The following is a 20,534-nucleotide window of genomic DNA, read 5'->3' as shown; positions in this document are numbered from 1 at the left end:
AACATGAATGTTTTGTTTTTGTTTTTTTTTAAGTACCACTGACATTTTGAGGTTTGAGAAAGGTAAAAGTAAAACTGCATACACTGAACTTGGGTCCTGCTCAGACCTTATCGGATTTAAGAGAAATTTGTTTGCCAAGAAGATATGATCAAATAAAGGACGAAGCATCAAAGGCAAACATATAAGTTCTTCGTTGAATGTATTTAAGGAAAAAGTTTGCAAGCACAAACATGTCTGTCCTCTTTTCAAGTTGGAGATTGCTAACACTGAGCAGGAACAGATGGTTCAGATAGGGTTTGTCATGCCCAGTGAAATGAGAACTGTAAACACCCAGTTCATGTGCCAAGATCCTCACTCAAAAGAATTTCATAGAATTTCACAGCTAAATCTCTAAAATATTAACCATGCTCTCCGGATTACTTAGATTTATTCAATACAATTTCGTAGGTTTATACCAATTATATTAAAAAAAAAAAAAAAACATCTAAATGCTAAACAGCAGCCACCGATTCTTAAGGTGAGAAAGTCATGCCAGCAGACCCTGGCCACGAAAGCATGAGAGCCTTAGCATCAAGCAACAACATCAAGGAGAAGGTTGTCCCCAGGGTATCAGCATTCCTTTTCCCCTTCCCAAGTGCTGACCCCTTTCCCATATCTACCCACCAGAGTCCCAGGGTCACCTCTACCGTGTAACTTCCCCTGACCTACCCCCCTACTACCCCAAAGTGAGTTCTCCCCTCAATTTGTTCTCACAACTGTACCTCTGAGAAGATAACCGTCCTCATCACAGCCAATGGTATTTGAAGTATTGATTATATTCAGCTTTCTCTGAAAAAGTGGTGGAGGGGGTTTCCTGAATCCCGGAAGAATCTCTGGCTGAAAGTGCTTAGAGGAAGGGATTAAGTAAGGATTACCACCCTGCTTATTATGCTGAATGAAATAAGTCAGTTGGAGAAAGACAACTATCACATGATCTCCCTGATATGAGGAAGTGGAGATGCAATGTAGGGGGCTTGGGGAGTAGGAAAAGAATAAATGAAACAAGATGGGATCGGGAGGGAGACAAACCATAAGAGACTCTTAATCTCACAAAACAAACTGAGGGTTGCTGGGGGGGAGGGGGGGAGGGAGAGCGTAGTGGGGTTATGGACACTGGGCAGGGTATGTGCTATGGTGAGTGCTGTGAAGTGTGTAAACCTGGTAATTCACAGACCTGTACCCCTGGGGCTAATAATACATTATATGTTTATTAAAAAATTTAAAAATTATTAAAAAAAAAAAAAGATTACCACCCTGATTCTAGCTCAAGGCTACAGAAGAATAAAGCCAGCCTAGTTGAACACCATGTTGGATGTTTTGCTTCCTTTTTCTAATAAACTCTTTGCAATAATCGCACTGAGGTAGGTGTTATGGATGCCATGTTAGAGAAGAAGAAACCCACCTGGGGAATTATTAAGTACCATGTTCATCCTTTAGCAAAGGATGAAGAAAAGCTGAAACCCAGGCCTCCTGATTCCTGCTCCAGTGCTCTCTATCCATGGGTCCAAACTGAGGTAGCATTTCCCTGTGGCGGCTTCTAGCATACCAATCAGCCCTTACATGCCCATCCCTACGTTCCATCAGCACCCTCCTGCACAGGGAAGAACATGGCTTTTATAGAAGCACATTCATCCTGTGTAAAATTTATTGGATGCTCTAATTCAGAGTTAGTTACAGAAGAAAAAAAAAAATCACAGCGTATTTAACAAGGTGTTACATTTTTTCCATTCTTCTCTTGGTATTTTAGACATTATTTTCCTAGGTCAGAACACCAGCATTTATCATGTTCATGCGCTTGTGGTTTATTTGGTCATAGTTAATGCTAATTGAGATCATGTGCCTATGAAACGGTGTCTGCCAAGGTCACCTTAGTTAAAATACCAGCCAAGGTATTATTTGGACCCTTAAAAAATAGGAGAAATAGAATCCTCAATGTACAAACGTTAGCTGGGAGATGGAGTTCATACAACTTTCTTGCGCCTTGGAAATTCGCTAAGTTAACGGAGTCTTTCTAGACTAGTCGAAGAGAGCCAGGACTGGTTAAAAATGCTGACTTTCCGCAAGCTCACCCTAGCTGGGAAATATAAATTAGACCACAGGCAAAACTCGTTCCCTGCCCGTTCTGGTTCCTTTCAGACCTCCAAATTCATTGCTCTTACAATGAAATCTCCTTATACTCATGAGGCATTTTCTAAGTGTCCTGAGACTTCACATAAAATGTGCAGCTGGTTAAAGGTTTGCTTTTCTTGTCTCCTGATAGAGATTTATATCTGGGACACCATCTGGGTGAGACCCAAGCGATTAAGGTGGTAGCAGCCCTAAACTCCCTGCTTAGCAATTTTACTAGATGTTGTGTTCTTTTTACCGTGATATTTAGCACGTTCCAGGAGACTTTGGCAAGTAATCATTCCCCTTCCACTAGAGTTATGAAATGCAGGTAGGCTTTGAATGGACACAGTGGGGGAAAAAAAGCTAAAAAGTCAAATTCCTTCAGGTGAGTCTCATTTCTCCCTGACTTCCAGCCTCCACCTCCCAGGAAAACCGTGGGCCCTAAGATGTAATAAAATTACGCTTAAGTAATGTAAAGCAAGCCATTTAATGAAAATGATTTACTTTAAATAAAAATCAAGGACATACGCAGTTTCAAAATTAAAATGCTGAACGTAAATATCACTGAAACTGTCCTGGTCCCCCAACGGGCTGCAGTGTGTAAAGGCAGCAAGTGCTGAGGCTTTCCTAGCTTGGCAGGCTTCCTGGCTGGCTTCAGACTGCTCTGGCACTTCTAATCTTGCATCCAGAGTAATTGCCTTATTCCCTCTTCCCTGTGCGGCCACCATTTGTACACACTGGTCTTCCCCCCGAGGCATCTCTGGCCCCACGTCAATAAAATTGCAAGAAGGTAAAGAAATAGAAACTGGGGGCACCTGGGTGGCTCAGGTAAGTCTCCAACTCCTGATTTCGGCTCAGATCCTGACCTCAGGGTGGTGGGATCAAGCCCTGGGTCAGGCTCCCCGCTCAGCGCAGAGTCTGCTGTCTGTTTCTCTCTCTCTCTCCCTCTCCCGAGGTCCTTCTCCCCACTGGTTGTGTGCACTCTGTCTCTCTCTCTCTCTCTCTCAAATAAATAAATAAATCTTTAAAAGAAAAGAAAAAAACTCCTCCTTTCTTCAAGTGCCTTAGCAAATTTTTCTTTTCTCATCCCATCTTTACGTATTACCAGACCAAGTCTTCAAATATCAACATAACTTTTTAAACATACAATTTTTAACATTCCTTTGGACCCATTCTCTTCTACAAACTAAAATTTCTATATCTGTGAATCATCAATAACTGCGATAAATTACCCTGTTGGCTTAAGTGATTTTTAAGACTACTTGCCTTTTTACTCACCAAAAGAAAAGGCAAGATTTTAGAATGATTTCCTCAGAACACTGCCTGCCTTCCTCACTCACTCTGATATCAAAGACTTAGAAGCGAGTTCCAATGGGGCCCTCATGAAAGAAATAGAAAAGCAAATGTGCTTCATTGAGCCCTTACCTTATTATATGGTCAACCTATTTAGATGGCATATCATAAACCCAGGCACCCGAGGAGAAAATGAAGAACTCACTGTTTTCATTCTTCATGATAACGAACTGCTGGAAGTTTAGAAGTTTAAAGGAATACAAATGTATTATCTCACATTTCTTAGGTTAGAAGTCCAATAAGGACTTCACCAGGACAAAATCAAGGTGTCTGCTGGGCTGCATTCCTTCTAGAGGCTCTGAGAGTAAATCCATTTCCCTGCCTTTTCCAGCTTCCAGAGAGCCAGCCCTGCCCCGCATTCCATGACACAAGCTACTTTCCTCCATCTTCAAAGCCAGCAACTTTGTATCTCTATCCATTTATGCTTCTGCAGTCACATCTCCCTTTCTCTGACCAGAGCCAGAAAAAATTCTCTGCTTTTAAAAAACCTTTGTGATTAGCCTGAGCCACCTGGATAATCCAAGATAATTTCCCCATCTTCCCATCTTCGACATCACATCTGCAAAGTCCTTTTTGCCACGAAAGATAAAATACAGGTTCTGGGGGTTAGGATACTGACATGATTAGGAGGCCTTTACTCTGCTCACCACACCAGCTGTCAGTGCTTCATTCCCTACAGCCAAAGTTAGGTTAGTTGTTTTCCTTTGCAGGAAATCTAGCTTCTCGTAGGAATTCTCAAATCTGTCTCTAAATCCCATCTGTTCTCACGTGCAAGATCCTCGGCATATCTTAGAACATTCAAAACCAGTCAGTTGCAACCACCACAGGGTTTAATCTGTTGCACAATATTTTTTTTCCATTTGAAAGACATCTGAAGACTCTTCAGGATCTAATGTGTTTTCTGATAAATTGCCGGTCCTCGTTAGTTCTCAGATGCCACTTGTGTCTCATTTCCCTTGCGGCTAGAAGATGGGCACACATAAAATATGGCTGTGACAGGCTCCACTGGGGTCAACTTCGCTCATCCTAGAAGCAGGAAAACTTAGCTCATTAAATAAGCTCTCCTTCCTTATGTTGTTCAATTGTCTCTAAAATTTGAAGTCTTCTCTCTTAGCCATCTTTGAAAGTACAGAATTTCCTAAATTTTTTTTTTAATTAGGGGCACCTGGGTGGCTCAGTGGGTTAAGCCTCTGCCTTCGGCTCAGGTCATAATCTCAGGGTCCTAGGATCTAGCCCTGCATCAGGCTTTCTGCTCAGCAGGAAACCTGCTTCCCCCACCCCATCCCCCTGCCTGCCTCTCTGCCTACTTGTGATCTCTCTGTCAAATAAATAAAGAAAAGAAAAGAAAATATTTTAAAAATAAAAAATTAAATTTAAATTAAAATTAGATGACATTCCAGACCTTACAGTTTGTTTGTTTTTTACCTTCGTGACCATTACCATAACAGAAAAAGAAAAATGTGTGCTTTTCATGATAAAAGCCCAGCTGATAAAATTACTATTTGTTTGGGGGCTAAATACCAAATTTTTAGATACTCACTCTAAACCACAACAATGGTGGAGTTGACCTTAGTCTTTGTACCGTACTGTTACCACCATGCTTCCTTATTGTGCCATGTGTTCTGTCCTAGATTAGAGCTCCAAGCTGGCAGAGAACTGCTCTCTATGCTTTAAGGTAAATATGAAGGCCCTAGTGAGTAAAGAAAATATAAAGAAGTGGGGGCACCTGGGTGGCTCAGTGGGTTAAGCCTCTGCCTTTAGATTAGGTCATGATCTCAGGGTCCTGGGATCGAGCCCTACAGGGAGCCTGCTCCCCCTGTCTCTCTGCCTGCCTCTCTGCCTACTTTTGATCTCTCTCTCTGTCAAATAAATAAATAAAATCCTTAAAAAAAAAAAAAAAGAAAAGAAAAGAAAACATAAAGAAGTAAGAAATCATGTGCACAAAGAATGTGGAAATGACATTTAGATTCTCCAAAGTCCAACAGTTCTCAAACTTGGGGCCTCAGCATCCCTTTACATTCTGGAAAATTGCTGAGGAACCTAAGGGGGCTTTGTTTATATGGATTATGTCAATTGGTACTTCCTATATTAGAAATTTAAGTTCAGATTTTTTTAATATTAATTTACTCACTCTTAGGTAACGATAGTGAGTCTATTCAATGTTAACATAAATGACATTTTTATGAAAAATAAGTATAGTTTTCAAAAAAGAAACATAATGAGAAGAGCAACATAGTCTTACATCGTTGCCAATCTCTTTCATGCATGGTTTAACAGAAAGTGGCTACACTTGTATCTGCTGCCGCATTTCATCTGCTTAAATCTGTTGTTTTAGTTAAAATATGCAAGGAAAATTCAGTCTCACACTGGTGAATGTAAATGGGAGGAGAATTTTTAATAATCATTTTAGATAATTATAGTTACGTAAAGGGGAACTATTTTGCATGGGTACAGGTTAGGTAAGTACAACAATCAGTTCAAACCACGTTTCCAGAAGAATAGTTATGACAGTCCCAACATTAGTTGTGACCAAGGAAAACGGTATAGGAATCATTATGGTGTATTTTTTTAAAGATATTGACCCTTTGGAAAGCTATAACCACAAAAATAACACTGGACATTAGCAATCAATCAATCAATCCATCAATCAAAGGATGCTAAAAGTAAATCTCACAAGTTTGTCCTTCCTCATCCCAAACTGACTTACACAACCTGGAATACTGTGAGCAAGTCTGACTGCCTTATTTCCAAGGAAACGTAGCTGAACTGGAGGAAATCCAAGGAGGCTAATCAAAATACTTAAGAGAATGGAGGCATTTTTCCAAACAAGAGAGATTAAAAGAAGGAAAGAGGGTTGGAAGAATGAATGAGGTCCTGGAAATCATGCAAAGTATAGATAACATAGAGAGTTATTTACCAAATCTGAGAACTCTCAAACTGTTTTCAACTTGTGGAATTCATGAGCGGCACGATCTTACAGTATAAGTGCATTCAGAAAGGGTTTCTGGAGGAGTCACAATGTAGGATGGAACTTCGGAATGAATCTCTCTAATATCTCAGGGTGGCTGTTACAAAGGACAATCATGCCTGCTGTTAATAAAATGCCTCTTAGTGCTGTCAAACAATTTTCCTATACCCAGATCTGTATACTCCAACCACAAATATTATTTTATGAGGATCCCTTGACTTTTCCATTCTTCTACCCTATATAAAGGGTCTTTTTATTGGACATTATTTCCTGCTTTGTCAAAGATTAGTTAACCACAGAGTTGAGGGTCTATTTCTGGGCAGAGAAAGGGGAACCCTCCCACACTGTTGGTGGGAATGCCCGCTGGTGCAGCCACTCTGGAAAACAGTATGGAGGTTCCTCAAAAAGTTGAAAATAGAGCTACCCTATGACCAAGCAATTGCACTATTGAATCTTTACCCTAAAGATACAAATATAGTAATCCGAAGGGGCATGTGCAACTGAATGTTTATAGCAGCAATGTCCACAATAGCCAAACTATGGAAAGAACCTAGATGTCCATCACAGATGAATGGATAAAGAAGATGTGATAGATACATGCAATGGAATACTATGCAGCCATCAAAAGAAATGAAATCCTGCCATTTGCAATGACGTAGATGGAACTAGAGGGTATTATGCTGAGCAAAATAAATCAATCAGAAAAAGACAATTATTGTATGATCTCTCTAATATGAGGAATCTGAGAGGCAGAGTGGGGGGTCTGGGGGGTAGGGAAGGAAAAAATGAAACAAGATGGGATCGGGAAGGGAGACAAACCATAAAAGACTCTTAATCTCACAAACAAACTGAGGGTTGCTGGGGGATGGGGAGGGGGGAAGGAGAGGGTGGTTGGGTTATGGACACTGGGGAGGATATGTGCTATGGTGAGTGCTGTGAAGTGTGTAAGCCTGATGATTCACAGACCTGTACCCCAGGGACAAATGATACATTATATGTTAATAAAAATAATTTTTAAGAAAGGAGGGGAGAGTTTCTACTTTACCTAGTCTGTTTTCCTCTTTTCTGCCATCCAAGGAGTTCTCATTTTTGCCAGACTGATCCTTCTGGGCTTTTGCAGGCAGGATCAGGAAGGTAGCAAAAGAGAAGAGTATAGGAAATTGCAGAGCTGGGACTGCAAAAGGAATTTTCCCAGATGAAGGGCACTTAAAGAAAAAAGGTCCAGGTACACCTGCAGAGAATATGCACAGTGGATGGGAGAGGGGTGGGAAAAGGAATTTTAAAAAGCATTGCTTTTCAAAGATGTAATGGATTTAAGTTACTCTGAAGCTAATTTTGGTTTCAATGCTGTGGTTTCTGGACCACAATATGCCCCAGACCTAACCACACCAGTCAAGGCTTTACAAACATTCCCTTCCTGGGCTCATCCATTAGTGCCCTTCGGGATTTCTTGTTAAACACCTAGAATTATTAATTAATATCCCTGCTCTACCACATGACTCTTTTCAGTAGAAAGTGGTTAAACTCTTCAGAGGACCTCATGGCTAGGTAATTGGAGCCCAAGGAAGAATCTGTCATCAGATACCTTTCACTAAGTTAATTACAGATAAAACCAACAGAAGTGGTCAGAAGCAGAGGTTAAAATTTCACTCACTTGGACTTTGCATAATAATGAATTAAACTGCTGGATGCTATTGGCATTCTGCTGGGAATAGGATTTGGAAAGAGAAAAACCAGCCAATGAGTGGCCTGATTTGTTTTTGAATGTTACTTAAGGTAACACAAATCCACCAAAAATTAAAAAAAACTCTACCTCCCTTTGATTTCAGATGGTATTTGCGATAGGAGCTGTGCAGAGGAGTAAGAACTTACGTACTTTTCTCAACTTAAGATACTTTCTCCATATGTGTGTGGACAAGTCACCTAAGTACTTTATAACTCAGGCCGTGTGACAGCAAGTCAGGACCAACTCACTTCTTGAAATATGAGTGTATTCCACAAATCCAGAAATCACAGCCTCTTCAAAAGCGGCCAGTACTAGGGAGAGGGAATGAGAAGTGGGGGTAAGCAGAGAACAAAACAGAAAGAATCAGAGGACAGTGAGTGCTACAAACATATGGAAAATGGGATGAAAAGAACCATATTTCTCTTTTCTCTAGTGGCAAAAAATCAAAGACGGCTGTAATGCAGATACTTCCCGTGAAATACATTTGCTATTTTTTAAGACTTCAAGTAACACATTCCTAAACTAAAGCCCCATCCAAATTCAGAGCTCTTCATTAAGCAGGCTTTGCATTACACTGTCCATGAGAAATTTCTCCTCCATATGACTATGTGGTTAATGCCTCCCCTCTTCCACGATAAGATTTTATAACCCCTTCCTCCTGCTGGTGGCACTTACACAGTAAAAACAGTCAGACTCTAGAGGCTTGTTATTTTTCACTTTCCTTCTACAACCACTATAAAGTCTAGACCCTGATTTTTTAATATGGTCACCATTAAAATATATTAGCTAAAAACTCTAGGTACATTTAATAAAATACAAAAAAAAAAAAGAAAAAAAGAAAACCCAGGTCTCTACCACACTCCCCTCTGGTGATGTGCTCTTTCCCTTCTCAAATACTGTGTCCTCTTAATTGTTTCAGAGGAGGAGGGTGAAGCTTTCATTGTTGTGCGTGACTTAGAAATAAGAAAATACAGCAGGTTATACAAAGGGGTCTGCAGACAACCATCACTGCCTTCAGCCATCACTGTGCCTTAAGCACCCAGGAGCTAAGAGGTTTCAACTGCAAATATCTGCAAATTTGCACATGAGGGGCCCTCTGGCTGCTGGAGTGTTTGGGGTCAGAACAGCCCAAAAGTGCCGGGGAGTCAAGGCCCCTTGGAGCAGCCCTTGACCACTGACTGACTGACAATAGAGGACCGTCTCTTTAGGGTCCTCACCTTCAAGTGCACCAACCCAAGGCCTGTTGTACACATGTAGCCTCTCAGAGGCCCTGAAGGAATGAGCCCTGGTCACTGCCATACTTCACAGCTCAGAAATGTCCCTCTTACCTGCTTTCTTCCCTTCCCCTTCTGTTCCCCCACTCCTTGAGGGGCACTTCCTGGGGTTCCTTCCCAAAAGGGATTACTTGCTTTCACAACCTTATCTCAGGATCTGCTTCTAGGGGAGCCCAACTTAAATCAGAGGATATGCCAAACAGAGTTTACTGGTTGGGAGGAAAAATCATCAAAAAAGTTTTAGGAACTATTGATCTAAGGGAGGCAAATATTCCAATCTGTCTGTGATTCTCACACCAGAACAAGGCAGTTTAGAAACTAGGTGACAGGATCCAGGAAAACTTCAGAGGGGACGTGATGTTTCAAAGAGGCATTGAAGGATGGCAACAAGCTTAGTTGGGGCAGAAGTGTTTAGAGGACATCTGAGGCAGAGGGACCAACATAATCAAAACCAAGAACACATAGTACCCTCAGGACGAGAGGGGACATGCTGGAGAGTAACTCAGGGCCTTGAATGTGACCCTAAATCCTAAGAACACAGATTTCATTCTATGGGGAGAATGATGCATTGTGGTTCTTTAGAAACCTATAAGCAAATCATAGAGGACAGATTTTTAGAAATAAGACAAATAGCATAAAATTTTCAAATTCCCTAAGTTTATGATAAAGCTAAATAAAGGTTTTCACTAGTTCAGATCATTCGTGGCAAACCTAACATTTTTGTGTATGTGTGTTTGCATAGATACATGCGTATTAATATTGATCCTCTTCTGTGAATAAAAATAAATACAAAAAGTGTACACTATGGTTTCAGAGTCGTAAAATGTACCTGCATGTAAATAAGGACAAAGATATTCTGCAAAGTTGGCACTTTGCTGGTGTTGCCTATTGCAATGAATGGTGCCCAACACATCATGTGTTTCCAATCTGGAAAATCAGGACTCACGCTTACCATTTCTCCTCCTCCTCACCAGCCATACCCAGCCCATCGAAGTCCTGTCAATTTGATCTCCTAAATTTCTCCTGAGTCTCTTCACTTTTTTAATTGCCCATGGCACCACGTAGTGTCAGCCACCATCAGCTCTCCCTGTAGGAGTGCAAGAGCAAACATCCTCCCCTTGCCCTGCTTCATGCCATGCTCACAGCAGATCACGTGCTTCCCCTGGGGAAAGTCCTGCATCAGTTCCCGCTGCACTTAGGATAAAGGCCCAGCATGATGTGGCCTTGGCTCACCCACTCAGGCTTATCCCTCACAGCCCCTTTACTCATTCTCAGGGATCCCGCAACAACAGACAACTTTCAGTTCCCCCGAAAAGCCCATGATCCCCAAAACCACAGGCGATTTGCATGTACCACAAGTCCAGTCGGAATGATAATGTGCCATTGGCCAGCCAAATTTATGGGCCCTGATGATTACCCATATCAAGGTGGTGGATTCTTCCTGACAATTCATTTCCTACACACCATCTCTTCAAACCACCCCAAGGTGTTGCAGTGATAATGAGAATGTGTCATCCAAGCATTAGCAGCAATGGCAGCACTGGTCTCAGTAGTCCAAGATCAAGATCATAGCAGTCGCCTGTTTATTTCTGAAGTTCTTCTATCCATTTCTTCCCTGCTATGGGATCCAAACCCAGACGATGCCCTAGTGTTGTGATATAGACAGAGGCGAGTACAACAGAATATCTCAGGAATGGATGCAGAACTGCCATATCTTGCTACCTTAAAGTCAGATTAGCCTGCATTATAGATAGAATAAACTTTAAATTACCAAATATATGTATATATATAATATATATCATATATTATATAAATATATAATATATTATATAATAGATAATAGAGAGTATATGATAATATAATATATAATATATGTTATATGTTATATAATGAATATATTTTATATATATATCATATATATATATACCTATCCTTTCCCAGGTGCCCTTCCTTCTTTACCTACTTAATACCCAATTCTCCTCTACTTCTCAGACCAACATCACTTTCTCAGGAGCATCACTTTCTCTTGGTTCCCCAGATCAGGTCAAACTTTGTGCTTGATATTCTCCCAATATTCTGCATTTTTCTTTCTCCATCTGCCATTATCCACCTGTGTGCTAATTTGTCTGCCTCCCTCTTCCCACCATAAGCGCTATAAAAATCGCACACAGCAGAAGCTTAAAAGATAGATGTTTTAAACAAAATTATGTGAGTGTTAAGTTCACTTGTCTCACATATCTTGTGGATCACTTGAGATGCATTATCTATTTAGGGCAATGTATGGCTAAGAAAACTAAAGATAAAATACCCTTAAAATAACTAGTTTAGTCAGCAGAGATGGGCCTGGAATTACACCCAAGTCTGTCTGACCTGACCTGACGTCCTGACTACCACACTACACCCAGGGCAAAAGAAAAGATGACATTTATGGAGTTGTGTTAGTGTTAAGAGCTCAAAATTGTCCAAAATTTTGTTATATCATCATCTTAATGTCTCTTCAGTAAAAATGGTCTTCTACATTATGGATAAATTTTCTGAGATTTATCATGTCCCAATTCTAATTTATTGACTAACTCCTTAGTATCCTTTTCCAACTTGGTTATTTAGCTTCCCATTGTACCTTATTACGTCATTCCAGACACATTTTTCCTATTTCTTTGCCTATGTTCTTTCCTGATTTTTGCAAAGCTGCAATAACATGGGAAAATGCATTAGGACTTGTTACTTTTGTTCAAAATATAAATACATTTTCCTGTACAGGTAGGGTGTGGAGAGTGTTTTGGAATAGGGCAGGAAAAAAACATGAGATGAGAATAAAGGAAAAATCAGTCCCAGTTTGGAAACAAGGGAACCAGATAATATTCCTAGCTAAGAGAACAAACATGCTTAAAGACTATCCACTGTGACATGGGACTGTAACACACAGAAGGCTGAACACAATCTTTATTTCAAAAAGGAAAATATTTGAGAATGATTTACCCAGAGAGTTCAGTTTAATGGATACACTTGTAGAAGAACAGAATTAGTCTACATGTTAAGTATGGTGTTGTTTTCCTCATGAAATTAGAATCATTCACAGCATATAAATACACTTTCATTTGTTTCAAACGAAAAGTAGTTTGAAGAAAGAGACAAAGGGAGAGGTTGCAATGAATTCGGAAAATCAGGTCAACTTGATTAATGACAAGACAGAAAAGGAGATGAAAATACCAATGATTCTTGCATAATCTGTTGCTGATGGTGTGCAGTGAGCTCAAGTGTGAGCCAAGGTAACGTCCTGGCCCACAACCCTGTGCCTTTATCCCAGAGAAATCTACTTTTGCCCCACACAGAGAGTTCCCAAAAAGAGACAACTCTGGACACCACAGCTGTGCTCACCCAAGAGTTCTGGCCTTTTCCACCTGCTCTTGACTGGTGTGTGGTCTCAGCTAATGCTTGCTCTTATGGGCTCCCCATCTGTTGACTTATCACCCACCTCTGCTGGTGCATTGCACTTGAGGGTCACTGTTGTAAGTTCCCTTGCTTATACCTTTTCCCAAGGTGCAAACTTGCTCAATCTCTGGCTCTTTCCACTTGTACTTGACTCTGCCCAACCAAGCCCCCAGGGTGCACCCACTTAGCTGCTCCTTTCCCAGGGAATGCGAGTAGGCAGTTCACTATGTAGGAGCAATCATCCATGTGACGAAGTCTGAAGGAACCCAGTAGCTTCCCAACTGCCCACCCACATACACTGGAAGCATCTCTGAAAATGAAAATGCTGTCAAAAAAGGATACAGCCGATCCTCATTATTCCCAGATTTGCCTACTCATTAAAATGTATTTGTAACCCCAAAATCAATACTCATGGAGCTTTCCTCGTCATTTACAGATACACACAAAGTGACAAAAATTTTGAGTTGTCCAATGCAACATTCCAAGCTGGGGTCAGACAAGGCAATGCTCTCATACAGTAAAAACACATGTCCTTTCTGCACTCTACTCACTGCCATGGTTTCTTTTCACTCTCAGGTTTTGGGGTGGTGATTTCACTGTTTAAAAGAGCCCCCCAGGGGTGCCTGGGTGGCTCAGCTCAGTGGATTAAGCCTCTGCCTTTGGCTCAGGTCATGATCTCAGGGTCCCAGGATCGAGCCCCATGTCAGGCTCTCTGCTCAGCAGGGAGCCTGCTTCCCCCTCTCTCTGCCTGCCTCTCTGCCTACTTGTGATCTCTGTCTGTCAAATAAATAAAATCTTAAAAAATAAATAAATAAAAGAGCCCCCCAAGCACTGTGCTGAAGTGCTCTCTTCTGTATATTGAAGAAGCTTCCTTCAGGCATGACTGCTTACGTTTTCCATGACATCAAGGTTAATGAATCAACAGTATTCGGTAAATAAGATGTCTTTAAACAGAAACGAATAAAACAAGATTATGTGTTAATTAGTTTTTGAAAATATTGTGATCAGAGGCTCACAAGAATGTAAATCTGTATTTCTCCTAGGAACAAGGCTTCATAATTGTCAATTCGGTGTGTGCAGAGACTTTATAAAAACATAACTACCATGAATAACAAAAATCAACTAAAGCTTCATCACATTAGGGTTCTGGGGGAATAGGTCACAGAATGTACAGTAATGTGGTATGGAGGGAGTTTGGGGTGGGTTCCACCCTCAGATCCTGATCGTACCAGGAAGTGTTGCCCCAGGTTAGAGGAAGGTACAAAACCAGAGGTAAAAGCGCTTCAGAGATAAACTTCTAATTCTTCCCAATATTTCATGAGCCCAACCCTATTCCAAGGTCAATAGCATTGCTAAAATAGCCCAGTAACAAAGTTACATAAATTATCCATTGCGAAAGAGGTATTAGGTCAGAATTTACATCTTAATGTTTGGTGATCTAGATCTGCACTGCCCAGTATAGTAGCCACCAGCCGAATGTGGCCACTGAGCACTGGAACGTGGCTAGTCCAAACTGAGAGGTGTTGTTTCAAGGACACCGATTTCAAGGACACAGTATGATACAAATAATATAAAATACCTCATGAATAACGCTTATGGTGATTACATAAGGAAAAAATTTTATAAGGTGAGTTAAATGAAATGTATTATTAAAACTAATTTCAGCCGTTTATTTTTTACCTTTTTATATGTGGTTACTAGAAAATTTTAAATTGTGAATATGGCCTGCATTGTTTATATTAGACAGTGATCTAGAACAAAGAGCAGAGTTGCAAGAATTTACACAACTAGATAGTCGCTAACACTTACATGCTACTCACTCTGAGCCAGGCACTGCTTCACGTACTTCACATATATTTACTTAATTAATATGAAGAACACATTGAGATAGGTATTACCATTTTTCCCCAGTTTTATGGATGAGAGGACTGATGCAAAGAAAAGTTTGATGATTTGCCAAAAGTCCCACTAAGTTTGAGCCAGATTTGACCCAGGTGATTTAGGCCAGGGTCTTAACGATTATGTGCATGTGCACACACCCACACATAAAGAAATAGCTACCTGATGTGGTCACCAAACCCTCGAATTAAAAATTACTTATTGGGGGGTGTCTGGGTGGCTCAGTGGGTTAAGCCTCTGCCTTTGGCTCAGGTCATGATTTCAGGGTTCTGGGATCAAGGTCCAAATAGGGCTCTCTGCTCAGCAGGGAACCTGCTTCCTCCTCTCTCTCTGCCTGGCTCTCTGCCTGCTTGTGATCTCTCTCTCTCTCTCTCTCTGTCAAATAAATAAATAAAATCTTTATTAAAATAAATAAATAATACTTATTGGTAGAAAGAAAACATGGTCTGCACATCTTTGGTGACATTCTCTGGTGAGCTAAACAAACAGTTCTAGAAAGGACAATCACTAACCTTTCAAAATTTTTTAACAAGATTTTTCAAGGGAAAAAACTTGAATTATAAGTTTGGAGATACTGTTTGGTCTTCAGTCTAGAACTAGTACAAAAACAGAGGCCAAAAAATAAGGAGAAATGGTAAAAAGAATATAGTAAAAATAATAATAAAAGAGAGTACTAAAAAAGTTAAAGATAGGAGTTTAGGGATAGTTTTAGTTAAAACTGAAAAGGTAGTATACAGTGAAGTCCCACGATTTCAGATGAACTCAGCCTTTCTAAGTAAATAAGAAGCTAAGTGAATAGGAATGGAGGATGCTGGAAAATAGGAAACTCCGAAGTGAATGGAATAAAGGTTTGTAAAACAAATCTGCCCAGGCTACTTGTATAAAATTGCTTAATTGTTTTTTGTTTTTTTCTAAAAGTCATCTGAAAATTCTTTGGATAGCTTTTTTTTCCATTTGAAGAATACTATGCAAATGAGATGGAATGAGGTCATCTTTATAAAGTGTCTAGCACAGAACCTAGCACATAGTAAGACCTCAAAAATAATTTTTAAATAATAGAGTGTAATTAAGCTTCTCTCCAGCTCAGACTTCTGTGGATATAAGCAGCTGGTACCGTCTTGCCATCCTGTGTCTTATTTTTTTAATCCACGTCTGTTCCTTATTATAATACAGCAACTCTACAGGGAAGGAAGAACTTATTCAGTAATTTTGAGCATCAAAAAGCAAACCAAGGGACACCAGTGCGCCAGTGATGATTCTGGCTCAAGTGAACTCCATCTTTTCTGACACAGAAGTGAGGACACCACTTGCTCAACATCACACATGGAGAGGAACCATCCAAGCTGCTCCAGCTCAGGTTGAAGTTCAGTTCCAAGCTTAAATAATTCAGTTCCAAGCTTACAATAATCAAGCCCTTTGGTTCTACATGTTAATAACTTAGAGAAGATACTAACGCACTTACTATTTCTCTCTAACTGTAGTTTTCTTCACTGATAGTTATAAACTTGCCTCTCTGTCCAAAACTCAAAGCAAATACTGGGTAAGATTCTATATTCTCACTGCCAGAAGACTCCGTTTTAAATCCTTCTCTTAAAAAAATTTAAAAAAGGGGTGCCTGGGTGGCTCAGTGGGTTAAGCCTCTGCCTTCAGCTCAGGTCATGATCCCAAGGTTCTGGGATCGAGCTCCCACATTGGGCTCTCTGCTCAGCAGGGAGCCTGCCTCCACCTCTTTCTCTGCCTGCCTCTCTGCCTACTTGTGATCTCTGTCTGTCAAATAAATAAATAAAATATTTTAAAAATAAAAATAAAAATAAAATAAAAAAAATAGAGCCTTGTTTATAAACTTTAGCCCACTGCAGAAAAAAAGTAATATGCAAATTAGACATTTTATAACTTTGCAGTTAAATAATAAAGGCAGCATTCCAAACCCGGGCTACACATTTACATAATTGCATTACCAGCATTTGCATGAGCCATAATGAAAGTTAAGGGGAAACTCTTGTTTATTTCCTATTAACTCCGGAATAGAACAGAATTCTTACTTGCCCTAAAGCTTAACTGTTGTTTTTTTCCTTCTTTTTTAAGGTTTTTATTTATTTATTTGACAGACAGAGATCACAAGTAGGCAGAGAGGCAGGCAGAGAGAGGGGGAGGCAGGCTCCCCACCCAGCAGACAGCCCAATGTGGGGCTCGATCCCAGGACCCTGAGATCACGACCCGAGCCAAAGGCAGAGGCTTTAACCCACTGAGCCACCCAGGCGCCCCTTAACTGTCGTTTTAAAACCAGGCACTACACTCGGGCTCTTTTATGGTCCCCACTTGCCATGAGGGAGCCGCAGCAAATTTCATAAGAAGGAAAAAATGTTCACTGAAAAATTACAGTTATTCCAAAAGAATCCACTAAATATCCAACTTTTCTTATGTCATTTGCATTTGCCTTTGACAGATCTGCTTCTCACTACACATAACCTCTCTTTTTAAGATTAATTCATTCAAGGTCAGTTTTTTTTTCCAAATCTCATTCCAAACATGCAGGAGAAAGATCAGATGATACTGCCAGCAATTCCACCCTGATTAATTAATCAACAAATAGTTAACAGGTTCCCAAGAGCCAACCTAGCATGCACCCAATAAACGCAAGCTAAATTGAATTGAAATGAAATGTATTCTATTGAAGAAAGTAACTTATGATGTATGTCTTGGTTTGGATAACCCCAAATGCAGACCCAGAGATAGAATTTGGTGGCAGGTAGTTTATTTGGGAGATGATCTCAGGAAGCAGAGATGGGACAGTGAGAAAAGTGAGACAGGAAAGGAAGATAAGCTACATAGGGGGCATTGTAAGAAGGGTATTTGCTGTGGCCTTCGAACCCAAAAGGGACACTAGGAGGAACCACATGAACAAAAATTTCTAAAATCCCAGGCATTTCCCCCGTGAAGCTATCTTTACTCCCCTTCTCCCAGCCACATACCCCCTGCATCCAGAGATCGAAGCCAGAGTGAGGGCTCCGGTTCTGAAGTTCTCAGACTGGATTCTGCCTGTCCCATCCTCCCCCGACTCTCACACCACGCCAAACCTAGTATCAGAAGCAAGTCCACACTCCATTGGTCTTGGAAACAATGTTCTCTGCCAACAACTCCATCCCAGGTCTATTAGCCTCATTTGAAATCTTGTTTTTAAATCATTATGGATGATTTGTATGATCAGCTGTTCAACACTTTTTGTTCATCCACGCTCTAAAATAATTTCAAAGGACTTTGTATCCCTACCGAACACATTTTAAGTTGCCATGTTTGCATTATCATAAGTTTAAGTACTTACTAGATGAGACTCTCAGTGAGCTGTAAATATCGCAAGTCTAAAATCAGGCTGTTACTCCACTTTGTTACATGTTTCCAGTGGAATCTAAATTCCAAAGGAATTTGATACATACCATTGTCCACTTAAAAATATAATTGTACATGTGATCTTGTTTTATAACATTCCTCAAAGTCGTTTCCATTCCATTTTTCCCACAGAACTTTATCCTAATACAATAAATAATACTTCAAAGAATTTTCCTAAATAAGCCTATCATAATTCACTACCCAAAAAAAAGAATGTAAATTTATATATTTTTTAAAATTTCCTATGACTATACAGTTTCTACTGTGTTCTTTTTTTAACTTTCTTCTGGCAACGTATCATTATACATCTCATAACAATACAAATACATTTAAAATGTTAATAAACATAAAAATTCAAATTCTTAAAAAAAAAAAAAAAAAAAGGTTCAAATTCTACCAGAAATTCATCTCTTATTAAAATGGACAGGACTGGTATGTTTTTCCTAATTGGCTCATCTCTGCATGAATGAATATTACTTGTTGCTAGAATGAGAAAAAGGCCAGCATTAATGCTATTCCTTGTTTTAATAAGCAACACTGAAAAAAACGTTTTAAAACAGTAGCTGGAAATGGAATCGACTTTGTTACAGCAATGTCCTTCAACTCTTTGAACTTTTTAGAGTTACATCCTAAACACAGCCTAGAGATCTAACAGCAGAGATCATTTTGAATAATCCTGACCCGGCCTTCAGTTCTGTTTAGAGAAAGAATCAGGAACTGTAAGGCCTATTCAGCCAGGGCGGCCCCACCTTGGTTGAACAGCCATTTTGTTGTTTTTGCAGTAAAACTTAAATTGACCCTGCCCGCCGCCCCCCCAGGGGAACTTACTTAAAAGCAAGTCCAGGAAACCAGTCCCAGGTAATAAAGTCCAAATACAAGGGTGGGTTGGGTCAGGTGGAGACATCCAATCAGTAGAGTGCGCATACTGTCTCCCTAGTTACCAAGGAGTGTGATCCCTGCCTTTTGGGTGCCTTTTGGGCACCAATTCTGACCAAGGTGATAGGCTAGCTCAAATAGCTACTGTGGGGTGAATTGTAATTCAATTGGCCACCCGTGTGGGACCTAGCATGACTGTGCAGCTTTCTCTGTGTGTTACAATCTCATTGGCCACCTGTGTGTGGCCAGGCCCAACCACATAGCCTTTGCTCTATAAAAGGTAGTCTGGAAGGCAGGGAGGGGTCGCCTCTTTCAAGAGACGGGCCCTGGTGGGTCAGTCTGATTCTCGATGCTTGGTGCAAAATAGAGTTTTGCTTGACCTTCGCTTTGTATCAGTCTCGCTCCTTTGACCATGGACCCAACAGAACCATCTGAGTTGTAAAAGGCCATGTTTGCCAGTCATCTCAGGAGGTTGCTTTCTCAATATCCTTATTTCACAGGGTCCCTTGGTTTGGTGCTCAGAGTTCTTCCACCATCACAAGAATTAAGGGGGGAATGGGGAAAGGGCAAGTGTGAAAACAAGAAGAAAACCTGCAGATTGAAAGTGTGTCTGTAGACAGAGCCATCTGAGAAAAGAGGACATAGGGAATCTGATGATCTGGAAGCTGATCTGGTGATGTGCCCATGTCCTCATGCATCCCTAAGGGAAGCCTTATTCCCCCAGTGTACACACACACACACACACCTGTTTTCATTTCACATACCTGTTTATAGCTCACTGGCTTTGGAACAGATTTTATGACCCCATGTTCTTCTGAAACTTGCCTGTGAAATTCAGCAGCCAGGCATTCAAAACCCAAACACTGAGAATTAACTCTTTGATTTGGTTATAGTGATGGGGGTTTGGAATATAGGTGAGGTTCAGTGGGGTGGAGTCCAGAGCCGATGATGAAGACAGACTTCTTGAGATATCTTTGGTGCAAAATGGTGGTTTATTAAAGCAGGGGACCAGGACACGTGGGCAGAAAGAGCTGCTGCACTGGTGTTGTGGGGAGTGGCAGATTATATACTATGGGGTTGGGGGAAGTAAGGAAAAGGGAGGTTTCAAAAGGATTTTCATGATAAAGAAGACTCACAGGATATTGGAGGGTTTGCCATTGTCAAATTAAGATTGTTCTTCCCTCTAGCAAGGCATTAACATGAAGATAGTTGGGAGCTTCCTGGAGGAACATTACTCTCTGTCCACTTCAAGTATCTGTTAATGGGCCGTAGATTATAGGGACATTCAATTGTATTGACATTTCCTTCTGGAAGCTAGGTTATTGATAGAAATGCTTCATTCTCCTAGATTGCTAAGGCATTTGTAAACTGAGGGAGACTCTTGTCTTGAAAGATTGTGATCTCTACAAGTTAACTATTTGTTTTTCCTTTCCTTAGCTTTAGGGGAGCCAGGAGTGCCTGAAGAATGTCA

The sequence above is a fragment of the Lutra lutra genome, chromosome 1 (genome assembly GCF_902655055.1).
Source record: "Lutra lutra chromosome 1, mLutLut1.2, whole genome shotgun sequence".
In the NCBI taxonomy this organism is placed as follows: Eukaryota; Metazoa; Chordata; class Mammalia; order Carnivora; family Mustelidae; genus Lutra; species Lutra lutra.
This window is presented reverse-complemented; position numbering follows the sequence as displayed.